We start from the raw sequence: 14,723 nt of genomic DNA on the forward strand, positions 1-14,723 counted from the left end.
GCCTCAGAAGTGCACACCACTGACACTAGTTAGACACTGTTCAGAAACAGTCTCCTGTCCCAATTAAGTGCCACAGTGTCCCAAATAAACAAAGGAAACCTCAACTATTTTCTTGATTAGTTTTTCTTCTTTACAAGCTGCCGCGATTAACCGATGGCCCAATTAAATGGAATCCACTATTCTTGCAACAAAATGTAGGTTCACTAGGGTTGATTCCTGGAATGGAGGAATTTTTCAATGGGATTAAGCAGCCTGGGCCAGCACTATCAAGTTCAGAAGAATGAGAGATCATCTCACTGAAACATACAGCACCCACATCCTCAGGTTGCTGTTTCTCCAGGATGGGGTGTCAGTGGTCGCGGTCTCGGAATAAGGGGCAGACCACTTGTGTATGAGATCAGAAGAAATTTCTCCACCTGGAGATTAGGGAATCACTGGAACGCTTCTCCAAGGCGACAGTGGGAGGACACAAGAGGTACTGCAGATGCTGCATGTCCAGATCAATACACACAAATGTGCTGGAGGAGCTCAGCAAGTCAGGCTGCATCCATGGATGGGAATAAACGGTCGAAGTTTCAAGCTGAGAGCCTTCATCAGGACAGTGGGAGGATTAGTCACCAAGTACGCTCTCCACTGAGATGGATAGGTCTTTGGATATTCATGGGTTAGATTAGTGGAGTAAAAGAGTGCTGAGGTAAAAGACTGGTTATGACTTCAGTCAATCTAGAAAAGGCATTAAGGGCCAAATACTTCCTCTAGCACAGGAGTTTCCAACCTTCTGATGCCATGGAGCCTTACTATTAACCAAGGGGTCTATGGACCCCAGATTGGGAACCCATGTTCCAGCGCTTTCAAAATGTTCTTATTACCTCTTCTTTCTTTCAACAGCCAGAAGCTGAATACTTCTGGTAAGATCACATTTGTCACGTGTGCATTGAATCATAAAGTGAAATCCATCATTTGCGTTAATGACCAACACAGTCCAAGGATGTGCTGGGGGCAGCCTGTAAGTGTCACCACCTTTCCGGTGCCAACATGGCATGTCCAAAATTTACTAACCATAACCAGTACGCCTTTGGAATGTGGACGGAAACTGGAGCACCCAGAGAAAACCCACATAATCAGGGGAGAATGTACCAACTCCTTACAGGCAGGGACAGAAGTGAACCCGTTTTGCTGGAGTTACCGCTAACTGATACACCATGTGATGGGCCATCATAAAGGACATCTGCTGCCATTATTGACCTCCTCCCTGGAGATGCGTTCCAATAGCCTTCTGCTACCAACACTGAAGCGTTACACATTTCTTTGTGCATGGGTGCTGGATGGTAAGGCCAGCTTCATAGCCATTATGCTGCCATCCTGAGACAACATTCCCATGGTGTTTTGAAAAGGAGATCCAGGATTTTGACCCAGTAATGGCGGAAAGGCTGAAAAATCACTGAGCTGTGGTATTCCTCCACTTATGCTGTCTGATGGGTTGAGCCTTTCCAACAGATCTTACTTAGGATAACTTCTCTCATCTCAACATTAAACTGTTCGCACAAACTATGGACTCATTTTCAAGGACTCTTCATCTCATTTTCTCAATATTTATTGCTTATTATTATTTTTGTCCTTTTGCATTTGCAGTTGTTGTCTTTTGCACATTGATTGTTTGTCCTGTTGGATGTGGGCTTTCATTGATTCTATTGTGTTTCATGTATTTACCGCAAATGCCCACAAGAAAATGAATTTCAGGCTTGTATATGATGACGTGTGTACTTCAATAATAAATTTACTTTAATCTTTGAACAGCTGCCAAAGAATCCCATTTACTTTCTCCTTTAGGTGGTAGAGGCCACAAGGTAGGTTGGAACTGGTAAATTCAAAAGTACCCTTATGAAGGATATCAGCCAAACTAGATCCTGTTGACATAGGATATGGACAGGAGTTGGTAAGTGATCAAGATTGGTTTCAGAACTGTGAGATTTCAATCTATTGCAGCATATGAACTTTACCCAAGTCAAGGAAAGCCAAGTATAGATCTGGAAATCTTTTTGATCTGTACAGTCCAGCAAAACACCAACCAGTAGCTTCACAAACTTCAATTCAAGATTGCTTAATGTCATTTCCAGTAAGTAAGTGTAAAGGATACAAAATAATTGTTACTTTGGATCCAATGCAGCCCAAGAAAATTAGGCCAGAAAGCAATTATAGAGTTAGTCAAAGTTCTCACACCCAGAAACATGCATAATTCCATTCCAAGATAAGCAGTGAATGGTGTCATTTATTTATTTAGAGATACAGTGTAGGACAGGCCCTTCCAGCCCAATGAGCTGCACTGCCTAGCAACCCACCTACTCCACCCCAGCCTAATCACAGGACAATTTACAAAGACCAATTAACCTACGAACCAGTATGTCTTTGGACTGTGGCCCAGAGGAAACCAACACGGTCACGGGGTGAGCATACAAACTCCTTATAAACAGTGCCAGAATTGAACTCTGAACTCTGACACCCCTAGATGAATAGCGTCGCACCAACATACGTTTGTGTACATATGAATGAGTGTGTCAGAAAAGCCCATGATCACAGCCTTGAAAAATTAACAACTGCAGTACTGCAACACCAACATTTCATCTCTGTTTAAATGAGGCAACATGAAGAGAGTTTCCACTCGAATAACAGCAAAATAATTTCTCTCAAATTTGTAATAAAGTTTTTAAAATTAATATGCAACTCATATTTAGAGAATGCTACAGCATTACAGCACAGTTATCAATCATTTCACTGATGGTGAAATGGGTTACATAGACAGGCATGCCTTTGTGCTTTCAGAACACCCCAGGCTGCTCTAGAACTGATGAAGTGGGGTCACTGTTGTATTGGTGAATGCACAGTCATCACCAATTTAGCCATTAACAAAATTTTTTAAAAAAGGCAAATCACTACATTTTAATTCTTGGGAAGTGTTATGGCAATGGAGGGATTCACATGGCCAAAGCATTGTGCAGCCCCCTGTAGTTGATCCCAGATCTTAACACACTCCCTTGAGCTCTCCAATCCACACAGATAATTTCCATATACTCTGAAAGAAATCTCACCCATAGGTTTAACTACAATTCAAACTTCAAAACTGCACCAAATATATAACACTTTCAATGAATGGAAAAACCTTGTCTTTTCTATAGTAAGGCATCAGTATGTTACATTACCAGAGGTTAACTCCACCATTACAGCCTGACCTGCTGGGCACTTCACACAGCTCTGAGATTAGCAATACATTATATATCACCCTGCAACTGCCCCCATTAGCCCAACTGAGCTGGCCTCTATCTCACAAACACAGCCTTATCTTGTTCATCTTTCACCATACCTTCTCTGCTGATTACAACTTCTTTTCTTTTCTAGCAAGGGGTTTTCAAACCAAAAGTTTAAGTCTCTCTCTCTTTATAAATGCTGCCTGATTAACAGTTTGTACCACTTTCAGTTAAGACTTTTAAGGAAAGAAAAATACTTTTAATTGAAGAACCCTTACTTCTACAATGGAAAAAAATCAAAGTTGAAAATAAATTTATTATCAAAGTACATCTGTGTCACCATATACTCCTTGCGGGCATTCACAGTAAAAACAAATAAACACAATAGAATTGATGAAAAACCCCACACAAAAAAGACAAACATTGTATGCAAAAGAAACTGCAAACTCAAAGTAATAACAGTAATGAATAAATAATATTGAGAACATAAGTTGAACTGTTGAGAACAAGTTGCAAGCCTATCCAGCTATGCCTTAAATATATTTAATGTGGTGGCCTCTACTGCTTCCCTGGGCAAAGAATTCAACAAATCCACTACTCTCTACAAAAAATATTTCCTCCTCATCTCCGTCCTAAATTGGCACCCTGAATCTTGAGGCTATGCCCCCTAATTCAAGTCTCGCTTACCTGCAATTTGATAGATTTCACAGGCTGCAGAGATCAGGGTTCGATGCAAGAATAGATGCCGAGGAAATGGGATCAGGTCAGAAGAGGTTTTACATTATTTTATCTCAAGTCCCATTGCTCTAGATTCAGCTAACGTCTGAATTTGTCTGTGTGTTGTTATGGGGAGATGCAGGATATGGGATAACACACACAAAATGCTGGAGGAACTCAGCAGGCCAGGCAGCATCTATGGAAACGAGTACAGTCAATATTTTGGGCTGAGACCTTTCATCAGGACTGAAAAAAAAAGAGATGGGGAGTCACAGTTAGAGGGTGGGGGGAGGGAGGAAGAAACACAAGGTGACAAGTGAAACCAGGAGAGGTGAAGTAAAGAGCTGGGAATTTGATTGGTGAAAGGGAAACAGGGCTGGAGACAATAGACAACAGACAATAGATGAAGGAGTAGGCCATTCAGCCCTTCGAGTCAGCACTGCCATTCGCTGTGATCATGGCTGATCATCCACAATCAGTACTCCGTTCTTGCCTTCTCCCCATATCCCTTGACTCTGCTATCATCAAGAGCTCTATCTTAACTCTTTCTTGAAAGCATCCAGAGAATTGGCCTCCACTGCCTTCTGAGGCACAGCATTCCACAGATCCACAACTCTCTGGGTGAAAAAGTTTTTCTTCAACTTCGTTCTAAATGGCCTACCCCTCATTCTCAAATTGTGACCTCGGTTCTGGACTCCCCCAACATCGGGAACATGTTTCCTGCCTCTAGCGTGTCCAATCCCTTAATAACCTTATATGTTTCAATCAGATCCCCTCTCATCCTTCTAAATTCCAGTGCATACAAGCCCAGTCGCTCCAACCTTTCAACATATGACAGTCCCTCTATCCCGGGAATTAACCTCGTGAACCTCTGCTGCACTCCCTCAATAGCAAGAATGTCCTTTCTCAAATCTGGAGACCAAAACTGTACACAATACTCCAGGGCTGGTCTCACCAGGGCCCTGTACAACTGCAGAAGGACCTCTCTGCTCCATCGTCTACCTGCTGAACTGTGTCTACGCCCACCTGGACAAGCCAGCGAGCACTGTGAGGGTCATGTTTTTTGACTTCTCCAGTGCATTCAACACCATCCGCCCTGCTCTGCTGGGGGAGAAGCTGACAGCGATGTAGTTGAAGTCCGAGGTGTAAATGGTGAAGAGAAAGGGAGACAAGACAGTCCCCTGTGGAGCCCCAGTGCTTGCAACACTGTGTGTCCGACAGAGTGATCAGCAGCACTGGGGCTCCACAGGGGACTGTCTTGTCTCCCTTTCTCTTCACCATTTACACCTCGGACTTCAACTACTTCACAGAGTCTTGTCATCTTCAGAAGTTTTCGGATGACTCTGCCATAGTTGGATGCATCAGCAAGGAAGATGAGGCTGAGTACAGGTCTACGGTAGCAAACTTTGTCACATGGTGTGAGCAGAATTATCTGCAGCTTAATATGAAAAAGACTAAGGAGCTGGTGGTAAACCTGAGGAGAGCTAAGGTACTGGTGACCCCTGTTTCCATCCAGGGGTCAGTGTGGACATGGTGGAGGATTACAAATACCTGGGGATACGAATTGACAATAAACTGGACTGGTCTAAGAACACTGAGGCTGTCTACAAGAAGGGTCAGAGCCATCTCTATTTCCTGAGGAGACTGAGGTCCTTTAACATCTGCCGGACGATGCTGAGGATGTTCTACGAGTCTGTGGTGGCCAGTGCTATCATGTTTGCTGTTGTGTACTGGGGCAGCAGGCTGAGGGTAGCAGACACCAACAGAATCAACAAACTCATCCATAAGGCCAGTGATGTTGTAGGGATGGAACTGGACTCTCTCACGGTGGTGTCTGAAAAGAAGATGCTGTCCAAGTTGCATGCCATCTTGGTCAATGCCTTCCATCCACTACATAATGTACTGGGTGGGCACAGGAGTACATTCAGCCAGAGACTCATTCCTCCGAGATGCAGCACAGAGCGTCACAGGAAGTCATTCCTGCCTGTGGCCATCAAACTTTACAACTCCTCCCTTGGAGGGCCAGACACCCGGAGCCGATAGGCTGGTCCTGGATTTATTTCATAATTTACTGGCATAATTTACATATCATTATTTAACTATTTATGGTTCTATTACTATTTATTTTTATGGCGCAACTGTAACGAAAACTAATTTCCCCCTTGATCAATAAAGTATGACTATGACTACTCAACTCCCCTTGTTATGAAGGAAAAACATGCCATTAGCTTTCTTCACTGCCTGCTGTACATGCGTGCTTACTTTCAGTGACTGAAAGGGGAATCTAATGGGAAGCCCATGGAAGAAAGAAAAGGGGAAGGAGCACCAGAGGTAGGTGAAGGGCAGGTAGGGAGATCAGGTGAGAGGGAAAGGGGGGTATTACAGGAAGTTGGATAAATTGATGTTCATGCTATCAGGTTGGAGGCTCCCCAGGTAGAATATAAGGTGTTGTCCCTCCAACCTGAATATAGCCTCATCGTGATAGTAGAGGCAGCCATGGATAGACACGTCAGAATAGGAATGGGAAGTGGAATTAAAATAGGTAGCCACTGGAAGATCCCGCTTTTACTGGCGGATGGAGTGTAGGTGCTCAATGAAGCGGTCTCCCAATCTATGTTGGGTCTCACCAATATATAGGAGGCCACACCAGGAGCACCAGATACAGTAGATGACCCCAGCTGACTCATGGATGAAGTGTTGTCTCACCTGGAAGAAGTGTTTGGGATCCTGAATGGTAGTGAGGAAGGAGGTGCAGGGGCAGGTGTAGCACTTGCTCCACTTGCAAGGATAAGTGCCAGGAGGGAGATCAGGAGGGAGGGACGAATGGACAAGGGAGTCGTACAGGGCGCAATCCCTGTGGAAAGCAGAAAGTTTGGGGGGGGGGGATGTGCTTGGTGGTGGGATCCCATTGGAGATGGTGGAAGTTGTGGAGAATTATGTGCTGGACGCAGAGGCTGGTGGAGTGGTAGGTGAGGACAAGAGGAACCCTATCCCTGGTAGGGCAGCGGGAGAATGGAGTGTGAGCAGAAGTGAATGATATGGAAGAGATGAGGTTAAGGGCAGCATTGAAGATTGAGGAAGGGAAGACCCTTTCTTTGAAGGAATAGAACATCTATATTTTGGAATAAAAAGTCTAATCCAGAGATGGAGGAATTGAGAGATGGGGATAGCATTTTTACAAGTAACAGGGTGAGTAGTAGTATAGTTCAGGTAGCTGTGAGAGTCAGTGGTTCAATTTTAGACATCAGTGAATAAGTTGTCTCCAGAGATAGTGGCAGAGACAATTGAGAAAGGGGAGGGAGGTGTCAGAAATGGACCAGGTAAATTTGAGGGCAGGATGGAAGTTGGAGGCAAAGCTATAGTCAACGAACTCCACGAGTGCGGGAAGCAGCACCAATGTAGTCGTCGATGTAGCTTAGGAAAAGTTGGAGACAGACACCAGTGTAAGTGTCTCCCCACCCTTCACCATTCTCCATTCCTTTTCCCCTCTCATTTTATCTCCTTACCTGTTCATCACCTCCCTCTTCCCCCTTTTCATTCTTCCATGGCCTTCTACCTTCTCCGATTGGATTCTCCCCTTCTCCAGCCTGTATCTCTTTCACCAATCAACTTCCCAGCTCTTTACTTCACCCCTCCCCTCCCAGTATTACCGATCACATTGTGTTTCTTTCATCCCTTTCCCCATCTTCTAACTCTGACTCATTTCTTTTTTTCCCCAGTCCTGATGAAGGGCCTCAGCCCAAAGCGTCGACTGTTTACTCTTTTCCATAGACGCTGCCTGGCTTGTTGAGTTCCTCCAGGATTTTGTGTGTGGTTACTTGGATTTCCAGCATCTGCAGATTTTCTCTTGTTTGTCAGGGGATGGGGTGATCCCTCAGAAGGGAAATCAAAGATCATACAGTACTGAAACAGGCCACTTAGCCCATCTAGTTCATGCCAAGCTGTTAGTCTGTCCAGCCAAACAAACCGCACCTGGAGCATAGCCTCTCCCAACCTTCCATCTATTCAAACTTCTCTTAAATGTTGCAATGTAACCCACATCCACCACTTTCAATGTGTCTGTAGAGAACAAGCTCACGTTGAGACCACAATCTTCTCAGCACAGATCTATTAGATTTCTTACATAGAACAAAGAGCTGTAGAGCACAGTATAGGGAATGTGGCCCATGATGTTGTGCCGACCTTTTCATTAACTCCAAGATCACCCCTTCTCTTCCCCCATGGCCCCCCATTTCTCTGTCATCCATGAGCCTCATCTAAGAGTCTCTTCAACTGATATCCTCTTGTCGTAATTATTTCCACCTTGTATCTGGATGCCCACTCGATCTATGCCTCTTATCATCTTATAAACCTCTATCAAGTCACCTCACCTCCTCCTCCATCCCAAAGAAAAGAAGCCCAACTCTTACATTAAATCATAAGGAATTCTGCAGATGCCAGAAATCCAGAGCAACACATACACAAATTGCTGGAAGAACTCAACAAGTCAGGCAGCATCTATGGAGCGGAATAAACAGTTGATGTTTCGGACAAAGACTGTTATCAGGACACGTCTCTCCATGGATGCAGCCTGACCTGCAGAGTCCTCCAGCATTCAGTGTGCATTGCTCTGGATTTCTAGCCTCTGCAGAATCTCATGTCTAACCTTTGTGGGCTGCACTGTGACTGGTATGAAGCACCTCTTTAGAATTAACATATTTGAATTTCTTTTAATGTTATTTTTAAGTTTAAGAGGTATTTCTGCTAAAGGAATATCAGACTGAGATGACCATGGGGAATGTGAGTTCATATTTACTCAATGCTTATAATCTGTAAACACAGGAGATTCTGCAGATGCTGGAAACCCAGAGTAATACATACAAAGTGCTGGAGGAGTTCAGCAGCTCAGGCAGCATCTATGGAGAGGAATAAAGAGTTACCTCCCAGTTTCTCACTTCATCTCCCCTCCCCAACCTATCATCACCTATCACCTTCTAGCTTGTCCTCCTTCCCCTCCCCCCACCTTCTTATTCTTCCTTCCTTTCCAGTCCTGATTGTGTCTTGGCATGAAACACAGCCTGCCTATTTCCCTCCACAGGTGCTGCCTGACCTGCTGAGCTCCTCCAGTGCTGTGTGTGTGAGTGTGTGTGAGACAGTGAGTGAGTGAGTGTGTGTGTGACAGTGAGTGTGTGTGTGTGTGTGTGTGTGTGTGTGTGTGTGTGTGTGTGTGTGTTAGTGTTACTCTGGCTCTTGCATTATTAAATTTTAAACGCCAAATGCAATAAGGGCTAAATTAAGCTTCAGCAACTCTTGGCAATCTGCTGCCAGACTGCAAGTCCCTCGATACTGGGGAAGGGGGGTAGAGAGGAAGGAAGAAAACTTGGCCTTTTGCTTTGCGATGCTTTCCTTTGTGAGATGAGAACTTTGCTGGCATCATTGCCGTTTATTGTTTGGCCCTCTGCTGAGGAGGTTGAGAGTCAGCACGTTAAAATTAGATTAAGTTTAGCTTTATTTATCACATGAACATTGAAGCATACAGTGAAATGTGTCACTTGTTTCAAATCGAATCAGCAAGGATTGTGCTGGGCTGCCAGCAAGTGTCACCACGCTTCCGTTGCCTACGTTGCAGATAACAACTTACTAACCGTAACCCTAACCCATACAGCTTTGGAATGTGGGAGGAAACCTATGCAATCATGGGGAGAACGTACAAACTCCTTACAGACAGCGGTGCGACATGTTGGTGTGTCCAGAGTCAAGAATATCAGCCAATCTAAGTAAGAATGATAAAGCTTCATCCCCAAATGACACAATGAATCAAACAGGTTTATATTGATCATTTTTGGCTTCAGTTAGTGAGACACGCTTGAAAGTAAAAAAATCAAATTCAGATCAATGAGTCTCAGAGTAATACCACACGGAAATAGGCCCTTTGGCCCAACTGGTGAATACTACCACAGCATCTCCCTGCTAGTCCTGGTTGGCTGTGCTTGATCCATAACCATCCAAGCCCCTCCTCTCCATGCACCTATTCATATGCCTGTTAAATACTGCAACTGACCACTTTCTCTGACAGCTCATTCCAGGTACTCACCACCCACACCCGCCTCTACCCCGTGTGAAGAAGTTACCTCTCAGGTCTCTTTTAAATCTCTCCCCTCTTATCTTGTATCTGTGCCCCAACCCTGGGGAAAAGACATATCCACATCAATTATAAGTTTATTAGCTTCTATGAGGTCACTCCTCATTGGCCTGCACTCCAAGGAGTAAAAATACAACCTGTTCAGGAAGTATCCTCATGAATCTCTTCTGCACCCTCTCCAACTTGCTAATTTCTTTCCTTTAACAAGATGACTAAAACTGTACATAATACTCCAAGCACAGGATTAGACTCAGCCAGCTTCACCATGGGCTCCTGCCATTGAGGACACCTTCTCAAAAGGCAATGCCTCAAAAACGTGGCATCCATCATCAAGGATCCTCACCATCTGGGGTATTCCCTCTTCTCATTACTGCCATCAGCGTGGAGGTACAGGAGCATGAAGACATACTCTCAGTGTTTTAGGAAAGCTTCTTCTCCTTCGCCATCAGATTTCTGAACGGACAATGCACTCTCTTTTTGGCATAAATAAACTTGTGTATATTATTTCTATTTTTTTACTGTAATGTATCATCAATTTTACATATTGCACTATATTGCCGCTACAAAACAACACATTTCACAACCTATACCAGCATTAATAAACCTGATTCTGATTCCAAGTGCAGCCTCACCAACAATTTACATAACTATAACATAATACCCCAACTTCTAAGTCTAATGCTTTGACTAATGAAGACAAGCATGTTGAATGCCATCTTCATCACCTTATCTAATCACTGTCTGTGATCTGTGCACTTGTACACCCAAATGCCTCAGTTCCACAACACTCATCAGTGGCCTGCCATTTACTGTACAACCAACCCTGGACTGAATGGGCCCAATTATTCACTTTAGGAACACAGAAAACTTACAGCACAATACAGGCTCCTTAGCCCACAACACTGTGCCGAACACATACTTACTTTAGAAATTACCTAAGGTTGCCCATAGCCTTCTATTTTTCTAAGCTCCATGTACCTATCCAGGAGTCTCTTAAAAGACCCCATTGTATCCGCCTCCACCACCATCACCAGCAGCCCTTGTGTCAGTCTGCTCACTACGTTTTTAATACGGCACCACAGTAGAGCAGCGGTCAGCATGACATGATTATAACTCAGGGCATCAGAGTTCAGAGTTAAATTCCGCCATCCTCTGTAAGTCTGTACGTTCTCCCTGTGAACTACATGGGTTTCCTCCGGGTGCTTCAGTTTCCTCCCATATTCCAAACACGTACCAGTTACTAGGTTAATTGGTCATTGTAAACTGTCCTGTGATTAGGCTAGGATTAAATAGGTGGTTGCTGGGCGGTGCAGCTAGTTGGGCCGTAAGGGCCTGTTCTACATTGTCTCTCTAAGTAAAAAGTAATCTTTCAAAAAAGCCAAATATCAGTTCCAGTTATTTGCAGACCACCAGATATGTTTCAAATGAGTCTGCATTTAAACTTAGTCAGATATAACCAAAATGTATTTTCAGTGACTTCTCCCCCCTCACATCACTGCCTCCAGTCCAGTAACATCTCAATTCTAGACACAGCAACACACACAAAATGCTGGAAGAACTCAGCAGGCCAGGCAGCACCTATGGAAATGAATCAACTGTGAACGTTTTGGCCAAGACCCTTCATCGGAACTGGAAAGGGGAAAAAGCCAGAATGAGGTGGGGGGAGAGAACGAGTACGAGCTGGCAAGGTGACAGGTGAGACCAGGTGAGGGGTGGGTTAGGAGAATGAAGAGAGGTGAAACCAGGTCAGTTCTAGAATTCCTTTCCTTGCTTTCCTAACTCTCCATGGCCTTTATCTCTCCCTTCTCACTGACTCCTGCTGCAACAAGACCAAACATCCAAAACTCTGGCAGTCTTCCCATTCCAGCCTCTTGTCCCATCCTGCCACAGGTAGGCAATCTTTCAGCCATCCAGGACCTCCCTAATACTCTCCACCTTTACTCTCCTCTCTAAAGATGCTCCTTCAAACTTACGTTTTGACCAAGCATATATCTCATGTGGGCCTGTGCCAAGCTTTGTTTTGAAACACTCCTGTGAAATATCTTGAGACATTATGCACCAAAAAGGTGCTGTGTAAAGACAAAATGCTCTTAGAGTCCTAGAGTCCAGAAACACGTCTTTCAGTCAACATGCCTCAGCTGACCCATATGTCCACCGAACCTAGTTTCATTACCATCTAAACCTTTCACATCCATGTGCCTTTCCAATGATCTTTTAAATGTTGTTAACATACCTGACTCAACCGCTTCCTCTGGCAGCTCATTCCATGTTCTGACCACACTCTCAGTTAAAACGTTGCCCGTCAGATTCCTATTAAATCTCTCTCCTCATAAACTCATGTCCTCAGTATTATTTACTTACTTTTTATATACAGTTATTGCAAATTCTTTTACAAATTCGTTATTTATCAGTCTGAGTAATTTTTCATTGATTCTATTATATTTGTTTCTTATACTGTGAATGCCTACAAGAAAGTGAATCTCAAAATAATATATCAAAGGCTCAAAGTCTCAAAGGTTCACTTATTCTCAAAATATGTAACCATATACAACTCTGAGATTCATTTTCTCCAGATAGCCACAAAACAAAAGAAAGTACATGAAAGTTGTTCAGAGAGAAACATCACCACACCCCCCGCACAAAAAGAACAGCATCCCAATCAGACCCCAAATCCTCCTCCCTCCACACAAAACGGAACAAGAACATCAACCCCCAGACGCTCTCTTGTTGCACAACAGAACGGGAAAAAAAAAGGTGAAAAACTCAGAATATAAAAACTAAGTCTGAGAAAGTCCACAGTCCATAAACACAAAAGTCTAATCCATAATGCATAACATCTTCTTTCGTCAACAAAGAGCGACACCACATGAGCACAGGGGCCTCCCCTCCTGCTACAGCAAGCTACACAGTGATAGGCCACTCAAACCCCTTCTCAGCAGCAGTCAATCGGCACTGAACTCTCACTCGCCTTCCACATTTGCCTCGATGTCTCAATCTTCCTTGATTCTTTTAGATAATAGCCTCCACCCCCTTCACCATTTCCTATCCCCTTTTCCCTCCCTCACCTTATCTCCTTGCCCGCCCATCGCATCTCTCGGGTGCTCCTCCCCCCTTTTTCATTCTTCCAAGGCCTTCTGGTTCTTTTACCAATCAACTTGCCAGCTCTCTACTTCATCCCACCCCCTCCAGGTTTCACCTATCACCTGGTGTTTCTCTCTCCCCCCCCACCCCCCAACCTTTTAAATCTACTCCTCAGCTTTTTTTCTCTCCAGTCCTGCTGAAAGGTTTCAGCCCAAAATACTGACTGTACTTTTTTTTCCCCTGTAGATGTTGCCTGGCCTGCTGAGTTCCTCCAACATTTTGTGTGTTAGTCCACACTACTGTTCCTTTTACTAAAATGTATTACTACATTTCCCAACAGATTTCCCAACACTGTATTCCATCTGCCACTTTTTGCTCATTCTTCCAATATGTCTAAGTCCTGCTACAATCGCATTGTTTCCTCAGCACTACCTACCCCCTCCACTTATCTTCATATCATCCACAAACTTTGCCATAAAGCGATCAATTCCACTATCTAAATGATTGACAAACAATGTGAAAAGCAATACTGACCCCTGAGGAACACCAATGGTCACTGGCAGCCAACCAGAAAAGGCCCCTTCTATTCCCACTCACTGCTTCCTGCCTGTCAGCCATTCCTCTATCCATGTCAGTATCTTTCCTGTAACGCCATAGGATTTTATCTTGTTAAGCAGCCTCATGTGTGGCACCTTATCAAATGCCTTCTGAAAATCTAAGTAAATGACATCCACCCTCTCTCCTTTGTCCACCCTGCTTATTACTTCCTCGAAGAACTAACAGATTTTTCAGGCAAGATTTCCCTTTACAGAAACCATGCTGACTTTGACTTATTTTATCATTAGTCTCCAAGTACCTCGAAACCTCATCCTTAATAATAGACACCAACACTTTCCCAACCACTGTGATTAGGCTAACTGGCCTATAATTTCCTTTTTTAGCCTTCCTCCCATCTTAAAGAGTGGAGTGACATTAATGATCATCCTATCTGCCAGGACACGCCAGAATCAAGTGATTCTTGAAAGATCATGACCAATGTGTCCGTAATCTCCTCAGCAACCTCTCTCAGGACCCTGGGATGTAGTCCGTCTGGTCCTGGTGACATACCCACCTTAAGACCTTCGAGATTGCCTACCACGTTTTCCTCTATTAAAGCAATGGTACTCACTCTGGCTCACTGACACTCACAGACCTTTGGCACACTGCTAGTGTCTTCCACAGTGCAGACAAATGCAAAGTACCCATTAAGCTCATCTGCCATTTCTTTGTCCTCCATTACTACCTCACCAGCATCATTTTCCCTTGGTCCAGTATCAACTCTCACTTCCTTTTTACTCTTTATATAACTGAAAAAAAAATTTGGTATCCTGCTTTATATTATTGGCTAATTGCCCTCATCTTTTCCCTTGTTATGGCTTTTTTTTTGTTGGATTTTAAAAGTTTCACAATCTTCCAACTTCCCACTCACTTTTGCTACCTTATATGCCATTTCCTTGGCTCTTATGCAGTTCTTAACTTCCTTTGTCAGCCACAGTTCTCCACCTCTACCACTTGAGAACTTC

At 43.9% G+C, this 14,723-nt stretch overlaps 1 protein-coding gene across 3 annotated transcripts in view; it reads right to left on the reverse strand.

The window, feature by feature from the left end:
* Positions 1-14,723, reverse strand: part of garre1 (granule associated Rac and RHOG effector 1) — a 268,189-nt gene that overhangs the window by 143,490 nt on the left and 109,976 nt on the right. The window contains exon 1 of one of the 3 annotated variants that reach the window (XM_072279996.1): positions 3,930-3,950. The exons of the other annotated variants lie outside the window; for them this stretch is intronic. The gene's annotated coding sequence lies outside the window, so the exon portion shown is untranslated. Of the gene's footprint in view, positions 1-3,929; positions 3,951-14,723 lie in introns of those variants that run through there. 3 annotated transcript variants of the gene reach the window in all.

This window comes from Mobula birostris, chromosome 15, assembly GCF_030028105.1.
Source record: "Mobula birostris isolate sMobBir1 chromosome 15, sMobBir1.hap1, whole genome shotgun sequence".
In the NCBI taxonomy this organism is placed as follows: domain Eukaryota; kingdom Metazoa; phylum Chordata; class Chondrichthyes; order Myliobatiformes; family Myliobatidae; genus Mobula; species Mobula birostris.